This window comes from Armigeres subalbatus, unplaced genomic scaffold (genome assembly GCF_024139115.2).
Source record: "Armigeres subalbatus isolate Guangzhou_Male unplaced genomic scaffold, GZ_Asu_2 Contig561, whole genome shotgun sequence".
Taxonomy (NCBI): Eukaryota; Metazoa; Arthropoda; class Insecta; order Diptera; family Culicidae; genus Armigeres; species Armigeres subalbatus.
In genome coordinates this window covers 535695-554912 of record NW_026943327.1, presented here as the reverse complement: position 1 = coordinate 554912, position 19218 = coordinate 535695, and the positions used below count along the sequence as shown (strand labels likewise).

The 19218-nt window shown below is 38.9% G+C and overlaps 1 protein-coding gene across 3 annotated transcripts in view; it reads left to right on the top strand.

Annotated features, from left to right (window-relative positions):
* LOC134204409 (uncharacterized) overlaps positions 1-19218 on the top strand; it is a 122639-nt gene that overhangs the window by 63379 nt on the left and 40042 nt on the right. For all 3 annotated transcript variants that reach the window (XM_062679232.1, XM_062679230.1, XM_062679231.1), the window contains exon 2: positions 18141-18622. The gene's annotated coding sequence lies outside the window, so the exon portion shown is untranslated. The remainder of the gene's footprint in view (positions 1-18140; positions 18623-19218) is intronic.

Genomic DNA, 19218 nt, shown 5'->3' with positions numbered 1-19218 from the left:
TTCGTGCGCCGCACGGGCTGTTAACCAGTAAACAATAAATTTGTTTGGTGTTTGGTTGAAATATTATGTTTTTATTCGAAAAGCATATCAAATGCTCATTCATTGCCATGAGCATATTTATTAACCGCATTTCTCAAACATTTCCCATGTGTGGCGTCTCTCCCAGTGGTGTGGCATCGCACCCGAATTTGACTTTTTTTTCTAACATGTATGTAACCGACTTTTTGTCTTTCAAAAGTCTTCTACACTATGTTTCCTTAAACTATCAATAACAACAAGTAGAGTTTCATTTATCGGATTATTTTGAAGAAATATCGATTTTTAAAAAGGTGATGCTTCACCTGGATTTACCCTCAGTTAAATCACAGAGAAACAGACGTCTCACTCAGCACATGTTCCATCGTTCACCTTTTTAACGGTTAATTTAATTATATGTAGGTGGTCAATCGGCCAGCGATGGCGCTTCCATCGACTTTGCTTGTGTTTGACGTTTGCGCACTACCGCCATCTGGTTGCCGCTTGACCACACACAGTGATTTTAGCATTGGGGGATAATGTTTTCGTGACGATGATTTTGATTGCATTTTGTTCTAAGTGAGACGTCTGTTTCTCTGTGGTTAAATGTTCAATGCACATTTTTGGTGTTTTCTGTTTCTTTTTTACATGTTGTTGAAATTGCTTTACTTGTGGTAAAGAGTATTCGGAATACTATCAACCAAAAAGCAATGTTCTAATAATGAAAAGAATGCCATGAAAAGAGATAACATTAATATCGTACATCGTAATAAGCTATTCAGATTACGTGCTTCATGGCATGATAAAGATTATCTTGATTTCAACGTTGAATCATCACATTTTCATTTTATCTTCTTCTTCGTTGGCATTACATCCCCCACTGGGACATTGCCGCCTCGCAGCTTAGTGTTCATTAAGCACTTCCACAGTTATTATCTGCGAGGTTTCTAAGCCAAGTTACCATTTCTGCATTTGTATATCATGTGGCTAACACGATGATACATTTATGCCCAGGGAAGTCGAGACAATTTCCAATCCGAAAATTGTCTAGACCGGCACCGGGAATCGAACCCAGCCACCCTCAGCATGGTATTGCTTTGTAGCCGCGCGTCTTACCGCACGGCTAAGGAGGGCTTTTCATTTTATATGATATCCAAATTGGAAACTCCTCACAGTTGCGATGCTCTCCTGCATTATGATAAGCGAGTTTGCTTTCGTACGATTGATAATTTATATTGTTGCTTCTAATCTATCTATTTTGTGATTGTTGCGCATCGTAGACAAACATTGGTGTATCCCTCGTCATCCTTTCGAAAAAACCGAAGACTGCGTATATAAAGATTCGTTCCCAATGTAGAACAGTTCTAAGGGATATACTTTTCTACACATTTTGAATAAAATCTAGATTTTCACCATGCTGACTCAAAAATATTATATCAATTTTAGAGGAATTTTATTTTCGTATGATAAATAAGGTAAAATGGATACAAGACGAACATATCATCAAAAATCGCCTGAAAATAAAAGTTTACCCTACAAATAAATCAAATTAGATTCCCATCAAATACAAATTGGTTAGTAACAGCATAGGAGAGACCTTCTCTTGGATGCAATCCGTCATTTTTAAAAACAATGTAAAAATTGATGATAGAAAAATAAATATCATTAGGGCATCTTTAGTAATGTTACAGTTATAGTTACATTTATTTCCCGAGTTTTACATTTTATAACTGTCAAAGATATAAAACACGAAATGCATCTTCAGTAGCAGCTATAAGCTGCACATGTTTTATACTGGAAAACGAAAAAATAATCTTCCGAGGCCAATTCAAATGTCAAACTGTTACGATGTCGATGAAATAGTATTTTTTGTTGCTGATGACGTCATCTTCTATTGTTTTGAACGAAATAAAACTCGAGAAAATTCTGTTGCAAATTCGTGCAAAAATACAACTGAGCAGTATTCCAGTTATAAATTTCCCGACGAAACTGTTCGAATTTTTGAAACTATAACGTCTGTTGAAGATGGCATTTTTACAGTTTCAATTTCATTTCCTAACTCCCATACAATTTATAACTCTACTAAAGATGCCCTTATACTTCGGCCACAGATCTTGCTCTTTGTAGTCTTGGAAAAAAGTGTTATAATTTTCTGATCATATGGTATTTGTTTACACTTGAAAATGACAGAACGATGTTCCCGTTCCCAATTATAACAGTTTTGGCTCATCAAAAGGGGGTCAACTTTTGGATTGGATTTTGTTCGAAGATCCACTTATGTTATGTGTCCTAAATCTTGGACTTCGCTAGACCAAATAATTGGAACCCCATTCATAGTGATAACATATATGTTTCATTTTTGCAAGTCAACGGAAAATGTATCCAAACTTTTCTACAATCCAAGCATGTTTTGGATCATGTAGTAATCTCAGTTCGATCATTTAGTTTGTCGATGACTCATCCCGGAGGTTAAATTTCAAAACGTGTTTAATGGTGGACTTCTGGTGCGAAAATTTTTCGACAGCTCTGCCCTACAGTTTGTTGTTTTAATTTAACTAATAATCGATTTAAAGCACTAGTTTGTAATAACTTATACTGAATGATAACAAAACAATTTTTTTTATTAGTTATTATTAGTCAGTATAAGTTACTGCAACTAGCGCTATCATTTTGTTATTAGTGCAAAAGAAACAACAATAAGGCAGAGTTGTATAAACCTTCGCACTAGAAATGGTGGACATCACGTTTGAAATTCAACCTTTGGAATGAGTTATTGACAAACTACTAAATGTATAGGTTTGATAATTATTAAATTTATTAAGTATAATATTAGGTATGCAATCAGTATGATATAAAGTATTACACATTATTGGCCCAAGTATGCTGATTAAGGTAACACCAGCTCTGTCACGAGTAATCTATCAGATTGTGTGCATGGATAGTTTACCTGTATGGAGTGAACTGATAAATAATTTTGGATCTTTTGGATTTTGGATACAAAAGCAAATTAAAATTAATTAGTTTTAATTCAACCTTCGTACCATCACTGTGAAATGCTCTCCATATGAAAAAAAATCAACCATAGTAGAATTATCTTCAGATTTTATAAGGTCGGATCTAATTCGTTAATTTTAGTTGAAAAGTGGTTGAATGTCAATGACAAAAACGAAGCTGCTATCAGCAAAAAATGCAAAAAATGAATTCTTACCAATATGAAGAATCATACTATTCAAAACAATAATTTTAAAAAGGCTAGATTATTGATTGGGTGACAGAATCCTAAGCTGGATTCTGACTTCAAACTGGGGAGCACTCGAATGTTTGCCAACTGGAAACATTTTTTGGTCTATATCCCGGGATTTTTTTGTAATACTAAAATAAATGCTAATACTAAAATAAAACGTCACTGCATTCGCTTCAGTCACTTGCCGTTGGATGAATATTGCAGAAGGAAGCATCACCAACACGCCCCATTGGCCCATCACCCCGGCAAGGGTGGAGGGCGTCAATTTTAAAATGATTATTAACCCGTTTCGGTCTGACCTAGAAATCAAAATTGAAATAACCCGTGTAGGCTCATTTTTCGTCCGATTGCCATGAAATTTTCAGGGAAGAAGCGTCATCATGTCTATTTTTTGGTACAAGACTTGATTTGAACATGGTGCCAATCCGGCCGGATTTATTAAGGGGGGGTCCTGGGTCAGATGCAGTCAAAAACGGGTCATTTTTTTAAAACCATTGATAAATGAACGAAAGTGACCAGAATGCTGATGCAAACGTGGTCAATCATCATTGACCAGCATCAGAAGTTAGTTTTGATACATTTGAATCACCAGGGCATGGTTCCGGATGTTCCGGAAACCTGGTTCCCTGGGGTATCCCTGCGGTGGTGGACACTTTTCAAGTGGACACAACCCAGTCTTGCGACATATCAAACTTCATGGTTTTGGAAGAGAATCCTAATAGATGAGTTTTTGGGAAGTTTTGGACACATTGGCCACATCCGGAAGTGTTCCCGGGAGCCTGGTTCCCTCAAGGAAGTGGACAAATCTCGATTAGCACCGAAACCCATCTTGCGACATATCAAACTCCATGATTTTGAAATACAAGCTCAATAGATGAGTTTTTGAGAGGTTTTGGACACAGTGGTCACGTTCGGAAGTGTTCCCGGGAACCTGGTTCCCTCAGGGAAGTGGACAAATTTTGATTGCCATCGAAACCCATCTTGCGACATTTCAAACTCCATGATTTTGGAAGACAAGTTCAATAGATGTTTTTTAGAGCTTTTGGACACATTGGCCACGTTCGAAGTGTTCCTGGGAACCTAGTTCCCTCAAGAAAGTGGACAAATTTCGATTAGCACTGAAACCCATCTTGCGACATATCAAACTCCATGATTTTGGATGACAAGATCAAAAGATGAGATTTGGCGAGATTTTGGACACATTGGCCATTTCGGGAACCTAGTTCCCTCAAGAAAGTGGACAAATCTTGCCTAGCATCAAAACCCATCAAACCAAAGTGGACAAATCTTGCGACATATCAAACTCCATGATTTTGAAAGACAAGCTCAATAGATGAGTTTTTGAGAGGTTTTGGACACAGTGGCCACGTTCGGAAGTGTTCCCGGGAACCTGGTTCCCTCAGGGAAGTGGACAAATTTTGATTACCATCGAAACCCATCTTGCGACATTTCAAACTCCATGATTTTGGAAGACAAGTTCAATAGATGTTTTTTTAGAGCTTTTGGACACATTGGCCACGTTCGGAAGTGTTCCCGGGAACCTAGTTCCCTCAAGAAAGTGGACAAATTTCGATTAGCACCGAAACCCATCTTGCGACATATCAAACTCCATGATTTTGGATGACAAGATCAAAAGATGAGATTTGGCGAGATTTTGGACACATTGGCCATTTCGTGAACCTGGTTCCCTCAAGAAAGTGGACAAATCTTGCCTAGCATCAAAACCCATCTTGCGACATATCAAACTCCATGATTTTGAAAGACAAGCTCAATAGATGAGTTTTTGAGAGGTTTTGGACACAGTGGCCACGTTCGGAAGTGTTCCCGGGAACCTGGTTCCCTCAAGAAAGTGGACAAATCTTTCCTAGCACCAAAACCCATCTTGCGACATATCAAACTCCATGATTTTGAAAGACAAGCTCAATAGATGAGTTTTTGAGAGATTTTGGATACATTGGCCACGTTCGGAAGTGTTCCCGGGAGCCTGGTTCCCTTAGGGAAGCGGACAAATTTCGATAAGCACCGAAACCCATCTTGCGACATATCAAACTCCATGGTTTTGAGAAACAAGCACAATAGATGGATTTTTGAGAGATTTTTGACACATTGGCCACGTCCGGAAGTGTTCTCAGGAACCTGGTTCCCTCAGGGAAGCGGACAAATTTCGATTAGCACCGAAACCCATCTTGCGACACATCAAACTCCATGGTTTTGAAAGACAAGCCCAATAGATGTTTTTTTAGAGATTTTGGACACATTGGTCACGTCCGGAAGTGTTTCCGGGAAATTGGTTCCCTCAAGAAAGTGGACAAATCTTGCCTAGCACCAAAACCCATCTTGCGATATATCAAACTCCATGATTTTGAAAAACAAGCACAATACATAAATTTTTGAGAGATTTTGGACACACTGGCCATGTCCGGGAGCGTTCCCGGGAGTCTGGTTCTCTCAGCGAAGCGGTCAAATTTTGATTGGCTCCAAAACCCATCTTGCGACATATCAAACTTCATTATTTTGGTTGACTTGTTACGTCAAAAGATGAGTTTCGGTAGTAATCTAAATTTGTTTACTTCCTTGAGGGAACCAGGTTCCCAAGAAAACTTCCGGTCGTAGCCAATGTGTCAAAAATCTTTAAAAACATCATGTATTCAATTTGTCTTTCAAAATCATGGAGTTTGATATGTCGCAAGATGGGTTTCGGTGCTAATTGAAATTTGTCCGCTTCCCTGAGGGAACCAGGCTTTTGGGAACACTTACGGACCTGGCCAATGTGTCCAAAACCTCTAAAAAAATCATGTGTTGTGCGTGTCTTTCAAAATCATGGAGTTTGATATGTCGCAAGGTGGGTTTCGGTGCTAATCAAAATTTGTCCACTTCTCTGAGGGAACCAGGCTCCCGGGAACACTTCCGGATGTGGCCAATGTGTCCAAAACCTCTCAGAAGCTCATTTATTGAGCTTGTCTTTCAAAATCATGGAGTTTGGCATACCGCAAGATGGGTTCCGGCGCTAATCTAAATTTGTTCGCTTCCCTGAGGGAACCAGGCTCCCGGGAACACTTCCGGACGTGGCCAATGTGTCCAAAATCTCTCAAAAATTCATCTATTGAGCTTGTCTTCCAAAATTATGGAGTTTGACATGTCGCAAGATGAGTTTTGGTGCTAGGCGGGATTTGTCCACTTTCTTGAGGGAACCAGGCTCCCGGGAACACTTCCGGACGTGGCCAATGTGTCCAAAACCTCTCAAAAACCCTGGAGTCTTTCAAAACCATGGAGTTTGATGTGTTGCAAGATGGGTTTTGGTGCTTTTCGAAATTTGTCCGCTTCCCTAAGGGAACCAGGCTCCCGGGAACACTTCCAAACGTGGCCAATGTGTCCAAAACCTCTCAAAAATTCATCTATTTAGCTTGTCTTTCAAAATCATGGAGTTTGATATGTCGCAAGATGGGTTTTGGTGCTAGGCAAGATTTGTCCACTTTCTTGAGGGAACCAGGTTCCCGGGAACACTTCCGAAGTGGCCAATGTGTCCAAAATCTTGCAAAAACTCATCTGTTGAGCTTGTCTTCCAAAATCATGGAGTTTGATATGTCGCAAGATGGGTTTCGGTGCTAATCGAAATTTGTCCACTTTCTTGAGGGAACTAGGTTCCCGGGAACACTTCCGAACGTGGCCAATGTGTCCAAAAGCTCTAAAAAACATCTATTGAACTTGTCTTCCAAAATCATGGAGTTTGAAATGTCGCAAGATGGGTTTCGATGGTAATCAAAATTTGTCCACTTCCCTGAGGGAACCAGGTTCCCGGGAACACTTCCGAACGTGACCACTGTGTCCAAAACCTCTCAAAAACTCATCTATTGAGCTTGTATTTCAAAATCATGGAGTTTGATATGTCGCAAGATGGGTTTCGGTGCTAATCGAGATTTGTCCACTTCCTTGAGGGAACCAGGCTCCCGGGAACACTTCCGGATGTGGCCAATGTGTCCAAAACCTCCCAAAAACTCATCTATTAGGATTCTCTTCCAAAACCATGAAGTTTGATATGTCGCAAGACTGGGTTGTGTCCACTTGAAAAGTGTCCACCACCCCAGGGATACCCCAGGGAACCAGGTTTCCGGAACATCCGGAACCATGCCCTGGTGATTCAAATGTATCAAAACTAACTTCTGATGCTGGTCAATGATGATTGACCACGTTTGCATCAGCATTCTGGTCACTTTCGTTCATTTATCAATGGTTTTAAAAAAATGACCCGTTTTTGACTGCATCTGACCCAGGACCCCCCGTTAATAAATCCGGCCAGATTGGCACCATGTTCAAATCAAGTCTTGTACCAAAAAATAGACATGATGACGCTTCTTCCCTGAAAATTTCATGGCAATCGGACGAAAAATGAGCCTACACGGGTTATTTCAATTTTGATTTCTAGGTCAGACCGAAACGGGTTAAAATGTTAAAACACATTTTAGCCGAAATCTAACTATTGATTTTTCGGGTTTGAAATTTAATTTTCTTTTAGATTGGCAACATGAAAGTCTAATTATTTCGATTAAAAGACATGTGTAGATATGTAGTCTAACATATATATGTTATACTTCGGCTACCTAAATACTTCGGCTACCTGTTGGTGGTGTTGGATTGCGTGGGAGTGCTCTCGCCTCTCAGAATCGATGTTTTAATGTTAACGATGTTAAAAATGTAGTATTGAGTTATAGAAAATAAATTTTTTTTATAAATATGTTTTTGAAAAAAAAAATGAGAACCGAACGAGCGTCGAACACAGATTCTCTGAGTGAAAGGCTGGAACGTTACCTCTTAGCTATCTTTACTTCTTGGATGAGTGGTGATCGAAGTATAACAGGTTATATGCAATTTGCACTGATCATTGGCTGCTTGTGCATTCGTGCGGCAATGCACCTGGTGCTATGTTTTTAGGTTCCGTGGCATATTTAAATCATCTGACGTTGAAAAACATATACGATTGAGTTTACGTCTTTTGTGTCAATTCATTCAAATATGTCACCTAATATTCATAATGTTTTGGTGTGCAGGGAAGCAACTTCAGAATCAATTTCAACATTTATTTTGAATCCACTATAATGCATTTTCCCTGGCGTTGCAGCAAATAATTCATATTGGCACAGTATATGTAAAACATGGCTGGTCTAACAATTTGTTTGTAAATAAAACAATTTATTTTAGTAAATGGTTTTGATTTTCTATAAATATTTACTATATTCTTCTGGACTTCTGGTGCGAATATTTTTCGACATTTATCCTCTGGAATGAGTTATTGACAAACTACTAAATTATCGAACCTATATTACTAAATGATCGAAAACATCCTTGCTATAATCCATAACAAATTACTCTAAGGCAATCAACGATTTTTGATTTCCTGATAGAATAATATCAGAATAATAGAATAATATGCAATCAGTATGATATAAAGTATTAGACATTATTGGCCCAAGTATGCTGATTTTGGTAACACCAGCTCTGTCACGAGTAATCTATCAGATTTTGTACAGTGATAGTTTACCTGTACAGAGTGATCTGATAAATAATTTTAGATCAGTTCATTATAATATATACAAAAACAAATTAATATGAATCAATTTTAATAAAACCTTCCGTTAATCACTCCGAAATGATCTCCATATGAAGAAAAGCAACCATAGTAGAATTCCCTTCAAATTTTATTAAGTCGGATCAAATTCGTAAATCTTAGTTAAAAGTGGTTGAATGTCAATGACAAAAACGGAACTGCTATCAGCAAAAAATGAATTCTTATCTATATGAAGAATCATACTATTCAAAACAATAATTTTAAAAAGGCTAACTTATTGATGGGTGCCAGAAGCCTAAGCTGGATTCTGACTTCAAAACAAGAAACACTCGAAAGTTTGTCAAATGACCAACATTATGGATCATATATCCAAAACTATGGATCATAAAATTGTATTTTTATGGATCAAAATGTAGTTTTCTATGGATCATTTTCCAAATGGATGATGGGAAAATAGCAGGTATGATATTGTTTTTCTTGATCATGTTTAAAGGTACATACTTATTTTCCAATTATTTGGTTTATTTTTTTAGCTTAGTTATGCTTAGTTATGGATCTTAAAATTAATCTTTATGGATACGCCTGAGCTATTTTTTGGATTTAAGGTAGCGTTTTATGGAACATTCAGATGTTATTTATGGATCGTTTTTCATTTTTCTGGATCGTTTTTGTGCATTTAACGGTACAAAGTAAGGCTGCCATAAACAAATGTGAAAAATATGTTTGTCAACCCTTTTGAACGAGCGAGAAAGGCATCATCACCGCTAGGTGGATTAATCAGGGGTTTTTAGTTTTACGCTGTTTATATTAGACATAGAGCAATGTACCCTTAGACAAAGTTGTAGAGGGGAATCTGCGCTAGAAGTCCGCCATACAACACTTTTCGGAATTCCTCATCTGGAATGAGTTATTGGCTGAATACTAAATGATAATGAAATGATAAGTTCAATCCCTGCAAATGGCTCTGTTTTTCATCCCTGTAGTTCAATTTAAATCAAGGGGCTCTCTTCAGCCGGTGGCTGGGTTCGATTCTCGGTACGGTGTAGGCAATTTCCGGGCTGGAAATTGTCTCGACTTCCCTGGACATAAAAGTATCATCGTGTTAGCCTCATGATATACGAATGCAAAAATGGTACCTTGGCTTAGAAACCGCTGCGAGGCGGCAATGAGCCAGTGGGGGATGTAATGCCAATGGAGAGAAAAGTGGAGAAGATAAGAAGCTCAATTTTCGTACTTGTGAACAAACAAAGCAACAAATTAGACATTCAATCGATCGAACTTTTTATGCGATATCCGCGGTTCTACATAGAATGGTTGAATCTTGTTGATATCAATAGCTGGATGGAATAACAGCGCCTGTAGCGTTCTAATACTTGTGCTTCTACTGAAAGAATAATGCTGAAGTGTTTTCCCATATATTTTGACTGAAAATCCCACATGTATGTAGGGGATAAAAGTCCAATATGCACCCCTTGAGCTGTTTTCACCAAAACAGTCAAGAAAACAGATCTGTTTCAAAATGTTGTTGTAAAATTTACAAAGTTAGCTGCATGTGAACATTGATCTCCTATTCAAAACAACTAGTTTTTTTGAGACTTTCTAACGCATTTAAAATATGTTTTGCTAACTAATGTTTGCTAACAAGCGTGATCACTGCTGAAAAAAATCACAAAAATAAGTAACAAACCAAATTTCTTTTCATTGCTTTGTTTTTGTTGGGATGGAAATAGGAGCTATGGGATGAAGTGCCGAATCATTCCCCTATATGAGTGATTTTATGATTTAGGCTACTTTGCCCCGAGATTCCGTTTTGCACTGTTCTCATTTACCAAAAACAAGTGCGCTGGCCAATTTCGAGGATAAACTTTTTGGTAGAATTTAAAATTAAACAATTTCGTCGCAACAAGTTGCATCCAACAGGGGCCACAATACTTCCACTTCCAAGCATCGGATCCAAGGGCACGCCGCATTCATAAAACAAAGAAGTTTATGCTTAAGTAAACGAGAAAAGTTGAACTTTTTCTTGGTGAAAAGCTTGTTCTCAGTATGCTCAGAATGCTCATTGCAGGCTGGCGCAGATGGAAGGTAAAGATTATAGAATGAATTACCTAATATCATTCCGAAATGTACGAGTGATATGATCAAACTATGCTATCTCGCCCTACAACAAAGGCAATCGATAATGGTGACAATGACGGTGCGTATTCCTTTCCATTTGATGTTGTAACAAACAGTTGAAGCCTTGGTGGAAGCAAAAGTATGAGATTGATAATGTCGCTTTGGTTTACATGGTCATCATCTATTTGCCACGGCTTGACATGGATAATTCCAAAACTAGAACTTACTAGAAAAGTAGGGATGACAAAAGGTCGAAAGGACAAAAGGTTGAAAGACAAAACGTCGAACGTAACAAAAGGTCGAAAGAGACAAAAGGTCGAAAAGAACAAAAGGTCGAAAGAAACAAAAGGTCCAAAGAGACAAAAAGTCGAAAAGGAGAAAAGGTCGAAATAGACAAGAAACTAAAACGGAAAGAATCAATCTCGCACAACACAAGTTTAATTTATTTTTTGAATCAATTATCTTCTCCTTCTTTTAAAATTTCTCATTCTTCAACATTGATTGATGAGATAAGTGTATTATTTCCGCTTGAAGTTTAATCCATTTCACACATTCCTTTGGAATACACTCAACTTGTTATCAACTTGTTCTGATCGAAATTGTGTCCCTTCCGACTTATTTTTCTTTTCGACCTTTTGTCCTTTCGACCTTCTGTCCCTTTCGACGTTTTGTCTTTTCGACTTTTTGTCATTTCGACATTTTGTCTTTCGACTTTTTGTATTTCGACCTTTTGTCATACATTCAGCTAAAACTGTACGATTTTACTAAGCACATATTATGCTCGCCCACTCGTTCAATTAACCACCAACTAAACACGTTTTCAACCTATTTTATTTTGATGTTTCTTCGGACGTGTTCCGTCAACGGATGCCCTATTTGTTCGTACAGCTGATCGTTCCTGTTAGGTTAAGTTCTTTTCATACAGACATCTATAGTCATTTGGATTATAGGTGGTCTGCCGTTCTCCTTTTTCTTTTGATTATTCGGATCTGTTAGAGATTTTCTAGACCTCCCTATTTTTGCAGGTTCCATAAATTCTCCAGATCCACAGTTCCATCATGGAATGCTGGACGTTTTCCGAGACACCTGGCAATGCAGGACAAGTAAGCTGAAACCAGGACTGTCCCGCATAATCCGGGACGTTTGATCACTTTAATGTAGCAGCGCATTTGCTTGCGGAATTGTTTCATAAGCCATTTGGACAATGGTCAACGGCATACAAAAACAAGGCACTATCGACACGTATGTAAACATCAATTTTCATTGTAAATAATTAACGTCACTGCTATCGTTGCTCGGGACGAAGCAAGCCAACGCTTTACACGGAAGAAAAAAAGTACCCAGCGTTGAGTTTTTTTAAATTTACTTTTGAGTTATTTTTTCTTTTCTCTTTCATCCACTCTTTCTTCTGTTGTCAAAAACAAAAGAGCGAAACAATCCAACGACGCCAGTTCAATACGGGAAGCCAATTTTGAGTTTTGTTACTTGAGGTCGAAATTGAGTATATTAAACCTCCATTTGGGTAAATAAATTTTCCGTTGGGTACTTTTTTAACATGGGAGTAAAGGCAAACTATGCAAATGCATTTTATTTGTTGAGAATGCTATTGGGGACATTCTAATCCATTCAAAACATTCATGAGCTCAGGTCTTAAATTCTACCATAGAAGAGAAAGGTAATACGCACATTAAAATACGCATGGGCGTAGCCAGGATTTCGAGAAGGGGGGGGGGCAACTTTTTTCGTAGTTTTATAGTAGTTTTATAAAAACACATGAATATTAACATATGAAACCAAATCCAAACCAAATCGAAACAATAATGATTAAAACAATAATGGATTTAAAAATGCGTGATTCATTACTCATCAGATATTTTTAAATAAAGTGAGAAAAATATTAACGAACTTAGTATTCAGAAAGAATATAAAATCGGCTATAACAATTATTATAAAAATCCTGCATTCTTCCTTAAGTCTTGTCTTATGCATTCTTCCATAAGTTTAAGAAAACTAGTGTCGCGACCGGCCAATATGATGGCCTCTCTGATGACAGTTCTAGTCTTCCGTACGATCCGTAGAAGGTGAGCCGTGGGTGCCATAAGTCCATAAGTTTAAGAAAACTAGAACCATACATCTGAATTTCTAAACAAATCCTCTCTGAAATAATATTTATTATAAAATAGGCAGAAAAATCAATATGCAAGCTTTCTCCAGGAATTCCTTCGACAATTGCTCCTGACATTCTATCCGAAATTCTATCAGGGATTCTTTAGGAATGCCTCCAGCAACTTATTCGGCAGTGTCTTCAGGAATTCCACCATAATTTTTGCCGGGAATTGATCCGAAAATTCCACCATTATTCACTCCAAGAAAATCTTCACGAACTTCTTTATAAGTTCTGCTGTTTCCCATAATTTTTAAGAAGAATAAGAATATTCCGTGGAAATTCCGCAGAATTGCCAGTAAACATTCCTGAGAATTTAACGAAACATCTTCGAATTTCTTGTGTAAATTCCATAAAATTTTCCGTGAATTGTTTCGAATAATTTCTTGTGAAAATTTCAAAGAATTTCTCCAGGAATTCCACAGGAAATTTATACAGAAATTATACCGAAAATGAAATCAACAATGGAATTTTCGGAGGAGTTCCAAGATTAATTCGCAATGAAATCCTGGAAGAATTCCTGTGGAAACTTGAAGATTTCCACTGGGAGATCTTCCAGGAGTTTCTCCGAAAATTCCTCCTGGAATTCTTCCAGGAGTTCCACCGGCATTTCCAATTTCTCTAGGATTTCCTTCGAGAAATAATTCCGGTAGTTCTATCGGCAGTTCCTCTGAAAATTCTTCCGGGAATTTCGGCAGAATTGGAATTTATTTAGGCTTCTTCAGGAATTTATATAGATTTTTCACCAGAAGCTCCTCTGAGAATTTCTCTGCGAGCTCCTCAGGAAATTCTCCGGGAGGTCCTCTGATGATGATGATGGTCCAGCTACAAACCCCAACAAAGGTTTCAGCTAGACGAGATTTGTCTATAAGTTGAATTCTCTTGTTTCCGAGAATGCTTCTGGTAGTTTTCCCGGGGTTCCTTTGAAAAATCTCCCGGGAGTTTCTTCAGAAATTCTTCCAGAAAATACCTTCGAGAGTTCCTCCGGGAATTCCACCAGCAATTCATCCGGGAGTTTCTCCGGAAATTCCTCCGGGAGTTCCACCAGGAACTATTCCAGGAAATTATTCAGGCTTTTTTTCAGGAAATCATTTAGGCTTTCTTCAGAAATTAAGCTGGAAATTCCTCCAGAAGTTCTTCCGATAGTTTCTCTGGGAGCTCATCCGGGAGGTCCTCTAGGAATTCTTCTAGGAGTTCCTCCTGAAATTCCTCCGGGAGTTCTTACGGGAGCTCCTCCGGCAGTTCCTTCGGGAATTCCTCCGGGAGATCCACCAGCAGTTTCTACGAGAATCCCTCCGGGAGTTTCACCGGCAGTTTCTCCGGGTGTTTCTCTGAAAAGTAACTCCCGGAGGAACTCCCAGAGTAATTTCCGGAGGAACTCCCGGGGGATTTTCTATAGGAATTTCCGGAGAAATTATCAGAGGAATTCTCAGAGGAACTGCCGGTGGAACTTCTGGAGGAATTTATTGAAGAACTACAGGAAGAGCTTCCGGAGGAAATCCTGGAAGAACTCTCGTAAGAATTCTAGGATGAACTCCCGAAGGAACTTCCGTAAGAATTCCAGGAGGAACTCCTGGAAGAATTCTTAAAAGAACCTCCCGGAGGAATTCCCGTAAGAACTCCCAGAGAAATTCTCCGAGGAACTTCTGGAGGAATTTGTAGATAAATGCCTGGAGGTCCTCTAGGAATTCTTCTAGGAGTTCCTCCTGAAATTCCTCCGGGAGTTCTTACGGGAGCTCCTCCGGCAGTTCCTTCGGGAATTCCTCCGGGAGATCCACCAGCAGTTTCTACGAGAATCCCTCCGGGAGTTTCACCGGCAGTTTTTCCGGGTGTTTCTCTGAAAAGGAACTCCCGGAGGAACTCCCAGAGTAATTTCCGGAGGAACTCCCGGGGGATTTTCTATAGGAATTTCCGGAGAAATTATCAGAGGAATTCTCGGAGGAACTGCCGGTGGAACTTCTGGAGGAATTTATTGAAGAACTACAGGAAGAACTTCCGGAGGAAATCCTGGAGGAACTCTCGTAAGAATTCTAGGATGAACTCCCAAAGGAACTTCCGTAAGAATTCCAGGATGAACTCCTGGAAGAATTCTTAAAAAAACCTAGATAAATGCCTAAAGAAATGCTAAATGAATTCCTGGAAGAAAGTCTGATTGAATTCCCGAAGGAACTACTGGTGGAGCTTCAGAGGAATATCCGATGGAAAACCCTACAGGAAGAGAAAAAATATTTCTGAAGGAACTTCCAAAATCCCATTTCCCGTGAAATTCCTGCCAAATATCGTCCAGGAATTCCCTGTAAAGTTCTTGGAGGTATTTCCGGAGAATTTCTTGGAAAAACTCCTGGAAGAACTCCCGGAGGAACTCCCACAAGCACTTCCGGAGGAATTCCCATATGTAAATCCTGAAATAATTCTTAGAGAAGTTCCTAAAGGAATTTCCGAAAAAATATCTGAAGGAATTCCCAGGAAAATACCAGGAGGAATTAATGCAGAAATTCCCAGAATCCTGAAAGTATTCCCAGATGAATTGCTGAAGAAAATCCCTGCGGATTGTTCCGAAAAAAATTCTAGAAGAACTCTTGGCAGATATCCGAGTAAATTCCGAGTGAAGTCCGTAAGGAATTCTAGTACACTTCCGCGGAAAATTCCTGGAGAAGTACCTGAAGAAACTCCAGAAAGAATACCTGTAAGAATTTCTGGGGAAATACTTGGACGAATTCCAGGAGAAATTCATGAAGATATTTCTAGAGGATTTCTTGAAGGATATTCTGAAGTAATTGCGAAAAGAATTCCAGATTGGAATACTAGATGATTTCGCTATTGAATGTTTGGAGGTATTCCCGGAAAATTTCCTGGAAGTAATCCCGGAGGAATTAAAGGAAGAGTTCCGAGAGGAATGCCCGGTGAAGTTCCTAGAAGAATTTCCGAAGGAATTTCTTATAGATTTACAAGTGAAATTATGGCGCAAAATCGGAGGATTTCCGTCATAAATTTTTGAAGAAACTTCTGGTAGAATTTTGGGAAGAAATTCCGTATGTATTCTTGACAGAACTCTCGAATGCATGCCTGAAGGAAATGACGGATTTTTCCTGAAGAGAGAATAACCGAAGAAATATCTAGAAGTAAATCTTGGAGAGAAGAAAAGAAATCTTCAAGGAATTTCCTCGTGAATTTCCTAAAAAAATAGTGGGGGGTTTCTAGATAAGGAGGAATTACAATTACATGAGAAGGATTTTCAAACGATTTTCAGAGGAATTTGTGGATAACTTTCCGGAGGAATTCAGAAGTTCCCAGGGGAGCTTCTAGAAGGATTTCAAGGAGAATTTTTGAGTCCGAAATGTTTCGAGCTGTTTTGAACTTTCATATATTATGGATCCTGGATGCCCTAATAAGTTTTGGGAATCTTTTGAATTTCAACCACCTATTTCTGTATATGATTGGATCGTAAAGTGCACATGTTTAAGGGAATTCATTTCAGTACCCGTGCAATCTTTCCACAACTTAGGGGGGGGCGACGGCCCCCCCCTGCCCACCCTTGGCTACGCCCATGAAAATACGCTCAGTACGTCCTGCGCTGTTCACATAGATTCCACATACAATCTATTTTTAGATTTCAATAATTGTTGTCGTTGCCAGTCCATCTCATCGTGAGTATATTGTGCTCGTATGTCATGTAGTGTATCCAATGATTGTTGCATTGTTCGGTTGCCATTTATCCGGGTAACTTTGCAGGAATGCCTCCGAGATGAACAAGCTGTCAGTCGTCTTCAGGCAGCCATGACGGTAAGGTACGTACCCCAAAACGCCACCGTATGCAGAACATGGGCTGCAGAACCGGCGACTGACTAGAGTTTGGTGAAGGGACTGGGAATCGACCCCATGACCATCCGCTTGTGAGACGAAAAAATCGGGTCAACTACGGGACCAGTCATTTCAAAGATTTCAAGATTGTTTTCTGTGGACCTGCACATTATGGCTTTCCTTATAAGAACTACGCACACCCAACCAGCGGAGGGCAGATTTTAATAAAGTTCTGCATAAGAACCTTACAGAAACTGTATAATAATTTATCAAAATCTTTTCAACAGTTGCTTATACACTTGACCAGATATGTCATACCAATCTTGCTATATTTGATTACACCGAAAGCCGTCCAAACCATATTTCAGTTCAGGTCGTCAGATTGAAAATCATGAAGAAACGAAAAGTGCGTTAATACCCTTATCCTCCTTTGATGCTTACACTAAAAAATGACCACATGGTTCCGACATAATTCCGGGGTCTAGTGGGGTACATTTTTTTTTTCTTAAATAGGATGTCCTTGCTAAAAGTCTTAAAACTCATTTTTTTTAGTGTGTCCTGCTTCATGACATCACGAGACATGTTCAATAGTGTCTCTTCCAAGGTTCCTTGGTGGGTTTGGACAGGTTCTGCGGTATTCCGGAAACCTGGTTCCTCCGGGGAAGTGGCCACTTTTCGATTTGATCTGAAACCCATCTTGCGAAGTCTCAAACTTCATGATTTCGCGAAACGAGCTCAATAGAGTCTAATTTGAGATATCTGAGTGGTACTGGTCAGGCTTCGTGGCATTCCGGAAACCTTGTTCCCCCGGGAAGTGGCCACTTTTCGATTTGATCCGAAACCCATCTTACGACGTCTCAAACTTCGTGATTTCGGTGAAATTTCACAGAAATCTGTGATTTATTCTGACTCACATTTTTTTTTAAATCTTGTCCAATATTTTATCCAGTTATAAATCTCTACACGTTCATCGGGTTTCCTAACGTTCTATTATACATGGTATTTGTAATCCCGCAAGGGACATCCCCAGCAGTCGACAAATTGAATCAATTATTATAATTTGCTTCCGATGCCAAACTACCAATCTCTTTTTCCCAATAAATGCTATAGTCGCCTTCGACACCGACGCCGTCGATGGATGTCGTTATTTTTGGTCTCATTTGTATACAAAGTACTTACATTTTGTATTTGCTTCCAATTGAATTTATTTCCTTCTCTCTATTTTCCCTTTCTAGAATGATTGTCCGGCGAACATTTCGAGTTTTACGACTTCAAACACCCAGCGAACCCTGCCAGCGCTATGCGGGGGAGTGAATGCCAGTTGGGGTGCGTTTATTTTCTGCGGTATAGAGGAAATAATAAGCAATGACAAAAAACAGATTCCATCCATCAAATCAATCTGCGATGGGCGAAATGGTTGCAACTGGAAAACAACGAGTCTGGAAAGCAGTACCTAATTGTCATACGAAACTCTTCCGTAGAACGATTCGAAGCCGTGTTCACCGTGCTCAACTTGTGCAAAAGCGATCCAATGGTGAACAGTTCTGGAATGCAGAAGACTGCGACAACGTGAATCAAATCATTCCACCCGAACAACATGAAACGGACAAAATCGTCGACATTGCAAATGGAATCCAATTTGTGTACCAATGTTCGCCGGAAGGCAGACATTTCTTGCACCGATGATAAAGTTTGCTAATAGTTCTACTTGAATACGGTGAGGATTTGTTTTTATTTTTATCGTCGTACAAAATGCAATAAAGGGATTTAGACTTTAATAAACTATTTAGATTATTGTTGATTGGAAATTCAAGGTCCAATAAGCTACAACCATTATTATAGTTTCATAGTTCAACTCTTGAGGTTTACTTGTTTGAATTTCTTTTGAACAATGGGATGTAACTGCTATTTAAGAAAACTTAAGAACAGTCTGTAAATTTTACCGATTTATTATCAACTGCTAAATTATCGCCTAGTTATCGTTTTACAAATACGAAATATGATTTGCGATGCGAAAATTATTTTTCATTCACTGCCATTCAGCGTTGCGGGAAGTTGATTTGCTCGATGTCTTTCAACTTTTAGCCATCCCCCACGTCATCAACAACAACGGTAGTTGCTTGTGTAGAACAAATAACCGAGTGGCAAACGTATGTTTAGTTATATGGATACAGCGAGTACATCGCTATGCTGTTCTGGACAATGATTAAGTTTTATGTGTTTTTTCCTGATAACAAACCGGACATTCTTGCTGTCATAATTTCCATAATGGGAAATGTATATTATGACGTTTATGTATATATGTTTGTTCAA